The following is a 6,000-nucleotide window of genomic DNA, read 5'->3' on the forward strand; positions in this document are numbered from 1 at the left end:
GCACTTGAGAAACTTCCACCTTCTATAATAGATCATGCGACTAAAGGTTAACTGAGAGCAACTTTCAAACCTAAATTCGAACATGATCCTAACATTTCAACCAAAAAACCTTTAAGAAAGACAATAAAACGATCAAATAGTATTCACGTGTATCACAATTTGTTTCTTTCCCTCTGTTTTTTTTTTTCCTTTTAATTTCCATTGTTGGTGACCTCGTGCATCACAGCTTCGTGCACTCAAAAAATTACAACAGGTGAGAGATCAGTACCTATCCTCACCCACGTGTGACGCAATACGTTTCTCACAGTTTAAGGAAAAAAAAGGAGGGACTCCAGGGCCGTTCACCGTTGCGCTAAACACCAAACCCATCTGAGCTGTCGTTCCGGCGGGTCACATGAACCTGCATCACCCCGCGGGTCCCACAGCTAGGGGACGGTGGATATTTTACGATATTCTCGTAGATAAACCCGAATCGTGAGATTCCCAAACGCGACGGTCATGCTTCGCTCTCCGCTCCGAGGACGGATCACCACGGTGGACAGTACGCGCCATCATTGCCTACACTTCGACCATGTGCCGCGGTTTTCGCCATCGGTGGGGCCCCAATTAGGGTCTTTCACGACTTTTTTCGTTTGCTCGGCCGACTTGATCGAACCGCCAGTGGCCGCGGTTCATGGCGGCGGCTCTTAGAGCCGAGAGGAAATGTTCTTTATTTGGCGCGCCAGCCAGGAATTCAACCAGTCCCATCGTGACACCTGTATGTGATGCCAGACTGGTCAGGTCAGGGATAGGGATCGGACGGCTTGGGAAATCCCGTGAGGGTGGTACGTGTATGGGCTTGATTTGTCGTGTGCCAGCAATCTCAGTTAGGTTGGTTAATTTGCTGTGGGATTTTGTCTCTGTGTCTTGTGCTCAACCCCAGCGCACCATGTGGACTTTCTTTATTTGCAGTGTCGTTCCATATACATAACAGTTTGTTTTTGCATGAAATTTGGATTTAAAGCTCTTTTGATCTTTTTTATCAAATAAAAAAAATTTGTTTTTGTTATAACGATACTGTAATTTTAACTCAATTCGCTATCTTTTTTCATCGTTTGAGATAATTGAGACTCTAAAATAAAAATGAAGGTACTTTTTTCTAACAGTTTTCATTTTTTTTAATGTTTTTCGGTTGTATACTCAAATCTCTGGAAAGTATGCATTATGAGGCCGATGAGTTTTGTATACCAAAATCGCTCAAAAGTATGGAATATGAAGTGTACATAGTAGGATGAAAATTTAAGAGAGTAAGTAACATCTTCTAGATTTTTATTGTTAAATTTTAAATATTGTTAAAGCATGAGAGACATCCAGTTATCTTGCTTCATGCAAGAAAAGAAAGACTTCGTCAAGTCAATTTTTTTTTAAATTTTCCGAATGCTACTACTGCAAATGTATTATTAAAGGTTATTGAATGTATTGAATTAAGGACCACCATTTGGCGACTTCATACAGGGTTTAAAATATGAAGTGGTTTAGTTATTAAAGTTGCTTATTTACTATCTTTTTGTCACAAAGAAGTGAAGAACCAACTTCACTAAGAAATGGTCATGATTTTGATGTATTTTTGTACCCAACATAAATAGTTGGGAGGACTCCTTGCTAAAGAGGCTTGAAGGTCAGCAGCGGAGGGCTGAGAAAGTGAGAATCAAATAGAAACGAACAAACATTCTAAAAATTCTAATATGGACCAATTAAGGTGTAGGTGGACCATAGGCAAAATGAAGGGCAAAATGGGGCATTTGGTGGCAAAATATCTGATTTTTTTGCCTAGGTGCAGGTGGACCTTGGTCCATGGCATTCAAACAATAAAGAAGAAGAAAAATGGGGAGGAGTTTCTATCAATTGTCACATGCATGGAGTAATTTATAATTTGCTCATTTTAATAGATGCAACATGTTGTTCTAAAAGCTTATCTTAATTCTTTGCTGTTCTTTCACTAATAAGCATGTTCTAAAAATATCTCTGCGACAACCAAGTAGAATAATTATCTTTTAATCTTGATCAACATTTCTTAGTTGTTACTAGCTGACATTGTTTTGATTGCTTGTACGAATCACTAATGAGATTTATACATTGTCTTCCACTTGTAACTTGGTGCATTTTTTTGTTCATCGTATATATTTTATATTTATCTCGTCAAAGTTGTTTTCTTTTATTTTCTTTTATTTTCTTTTATTACAATAAAGAATGTTATAAAAAAAATCAAATAGAAGCAAACAAGGTTGGAAAGCAGAGCCTTAGGGTTTTTTGGGCAGAGCGTGGCGGCGGCAGGATAGCCGGCTAGCACCGGCGACTCATAGTCGTGAGCCGTGAGAAGATGACCTTGGCGTCTGCGATTAAAGAAGGTCGGAGAGATCTGATTTGTTTGGAGCAGTTCTCGGCAACGGAATTTGCAGGGTCTGATCGAATCGGTGGTGGTCTAGGGAGGCAGAGGGAGGCCGACTTGGCGGGTTGTCGTTTTTCGCACCGGCTTCGATCGAGAGGCGTCTGCAAGGGTTGCGTTCTCCGGGTTGACTGGTTTGCAGGTGGGATTTGATCGGTGTTTTGCTAGTTGGTGTTTGACTGCAGAGAGGCTTTCACGATCTGATGGTTGGCTGGAAAGGTCGCCCGCCGGAAAGTTGGCTAGCGGCGACGATGGCATGGCAGAGGGCGTGTAGGGTTTCTGCTAACTTGGCTTGGGTTTGGGTTTGGGCTTGGGCCTTTGGGTCTGGGCTCCAACTTCAGCTGGTGGGCTCTATTTTGTGGGCCTTGAAGGAGGGTGCCTTGCCACTCTCATTTATCACTTAATGATGAGGGTGGGTCTGGCCTAAGAGGTGGACTTTCTTGGGCAGTTGGGCTGATATCTTGTCCATGACCGATCGTTTGCGGATCATGACTTCTGTGGGAGTTGGTAATTATCTGGAATAAGATTGGCATTTTTTTCAAGCGGCTTATGGATAAGGAATTGCTCCTATTTGTTTGCTAGGAAGTGGCTCTCTGTTGGTACCGCAATTGCGCGCCTGGCTAATAGAGAGACTAGTCAATGATTTTGCCCTAGAAGACACAGAGTTGTTCTTTGTTTATGGGTTCGCTTTACAAGCGAGCTCAAATTGACTTGTAATGAGTTTGCATTACTTAGATAGGAGCTTGGTTGTTTCCTCGCCATTTTTCTGTCTTTAAGTGTATGTTAGACTCTGACTTATTGGCTGGTCATTTAATGCAATGAACCTTTATTTCAAAAAAAAAATAAAGAATGTTATAAAACAAGGCCATGAACGTCAAGATAATCAAAGTCGACTAACGATCAAGTTATAATGATCAAGTTAGAACTAGAGTAAGTCATAGATTCAGTCATTTCAATGTAATAAAAAATAGGGCTAAATACTGTTTACTCTATGAACTTTCACAGAAAAAAACAGTTCAATCTCTCACTTTTTAATTTCACACGCTTACTTCTTATTCTTTTAGTTTTACACCCAACATGTATATTCCGTTACTTTCCATCCAAATGCTCCGTTAAGTCACCAACGTGACAATCTCTACCATGCTTAAATGTCTATTTTACCCTCACTTACTCTTTTTTTTTAAAAAAAAAAAAAATTTATATATATATATATATATATTTTTTTTTTTTTTGGGTGGTTCTAGTTGGACCTCCAAATTTGATATTTGGACCTCTAACTTTTTTCAATTATTAATAGATTTTGTCAAATCATATGAAAAGACAAATCAGGACAAAGAGAGAAAAATAGAAAAGAAAAAAGAAAAACAAATACTCTTCTTACCTCCCCAAATATAACATTCAATTAATTTTTTTTTCCGGATTTCCTTATATTGCCTATGTAGTTTTATAATTTACCAAAAATAATTAAGTAAAAATAATAATTATCATTTAATGTAAAAGTAAATTCAAAACAATATGATATAAAATTTCCTTAGACTAAATTCATTCAATATTATGATATAGTTATTAACTCGGTGATGGTCAGAAGGTTTCTTTTTGGCTTGATAATTGGTTGGGTGAGCCTCTTGCCTCTACTATTGAAATAGGGGGTTCCATTCCTCCTCAGGCTAAGAAGTTGCAGCAGATTTAGTTCATTGGAAAGGGTCATCTTCAGGGGTTATAACAGCAAAGGAAGCTTTTACTTTCTTCTCGGATCATAATCCTAGTTGTAAGTGGGGTAAACTTATTTGGAATAAAGATATACAACCTCGAAAAAGCCTCGTTGTCTGGAAGGCTTTTCATAGGTGTTTGCTCACTGATGAGAATCTTCAACGTCGCGATTTTTCTTTGGCATCTTGTTGTACCCTATGTTGTAATCATGCTGAGTCACTGCTCCATCTTCTCTTGCATTGCCCGCGAGTTGTGGCTTTATGGAAATGGGTTATGCTTCTTTCTCTCATTCTTTTTCTCCTTAGAGCTCTGTGGATGATGTTTTTTTTGGGACTTTTTGAAGGAATTGTGTCCTAAAACAATCATTTTGATGTAATTATTATTGTAATTATTATTAATCAAAAGGGCAAGTTTATTGTTCATTACTTATATTTAATATTTGATTGAACAAGGTCCAAGGAATATGAGTTAAAGAGAAAGTAATCTAAAGAGTTAGATGTGTGAGACATTTACTCTTTCACACTCTTATCCTAAAAGGTTCCTAATCATAGGATTATCACTTGGACATTGATAATCCGGAAAGACTAGCACATACTATGTATGCTCAATATGGAGGATGATATGTCTCTTGTCATTTGTGTAGAGACACTAATACAAGTATGTGGGTGCTCTTAACTTAAAGAGTACACTGAACGCGATCATTAGAGTTCTTGTATGGAGTCTTACTTACATGTCAAACTTGAACTCTAAATTGCAATAATACAAATTAGTCCTTTGACCTGAGACACCATAGTTGTCTTATGAGTGAATGGATTATCTCTTGATGATGCAATAATATTGTGTCCCTTAATGGATATAATAGATGCATTCATTGGTATAATCAATTCGGTCATGGAGACATGTAAGTGTACAACAAGGAATCTCTATCCTTAAGTAAATAAGGTGTATGTTCAAAGATGTGATTCAATGAGTCTTTGGCCAAAGCATTGAATGAGATTTAAAAAGGAGTTTTTAATCACATTCTAAGAATCACATAAGAATGAAAATCACATTAGGGGATTGACATATCAATTCCATACCCCGATGATGTGATTTAGAACATCGTGTTAGAGAATGACCGTATTGTATTGTAATTCCAATTGAATAGGTTCTTTGTCATTCTACATTAACTAGGGTAGTCATGATATGTTGCAAGATGTCACTCATGACTTGTGAAGTCCCCGAGGATTAATAAATATTTATTATTCTAATAACAAGGGAGAATCAAAAATGGAGTTTTTGATTCGTAAACAAAATATAATGGTTTCTATAAACTTCACTGTCTTGTTAATTAGAACCTAAGAGATCGCACACCATATAAGTGGATCCTTGAGATTGTATATGAAGAAGATTAAACAAGAGTTGGTTATGAGCAAATAATTAATTAGATTTATTATTTGAACATAATTAGGATTTTCGGGTAAAACCGAACCTATTGGGCCTAAACGATTGTCGGGTTTTTGGTGTGGACTTGGGCTTCACTAAATGAGATTTAAATGAAAACCCAAGACACATTTTTAGTGCCCAATAACATGTATGGACCAGCCAAAATATTGGCTTTATGAAAGTCAATATTTTCTTTTAGTAATTGGAGTTATTTCCTATTATATAAAAGTGAAAGCATAGACATGATAATGGTAGTGTCTCCACACTATTATTTTCAGATTAGAGAAAGAGAAAGAGAGTTCTCTCTTGGTCCATTTTTCAGAAATTAAAGGAAAGAAGAACACTTGCATAATTTCTTCTTTTCTTTCATCTTTCTTCATCTCTTGATTCACTTGGTGAAGATCCTTAGAGGCCATATATTTTTGTGGCTTTACTTGTTA

Source organism: Rosa rugosa, chromosome 2 (genome assembly GCF_958449725.1).
Source record: "Rosa rugosa chromosome 2, drRosRugo1.1, whole genome shotgun sequence".
NCBI lineage: Eukaryota > Viridiplantae > Streptophyta > Magnoliopsida > Rosales > Rosaceae > Rosa > Rosa rugosa.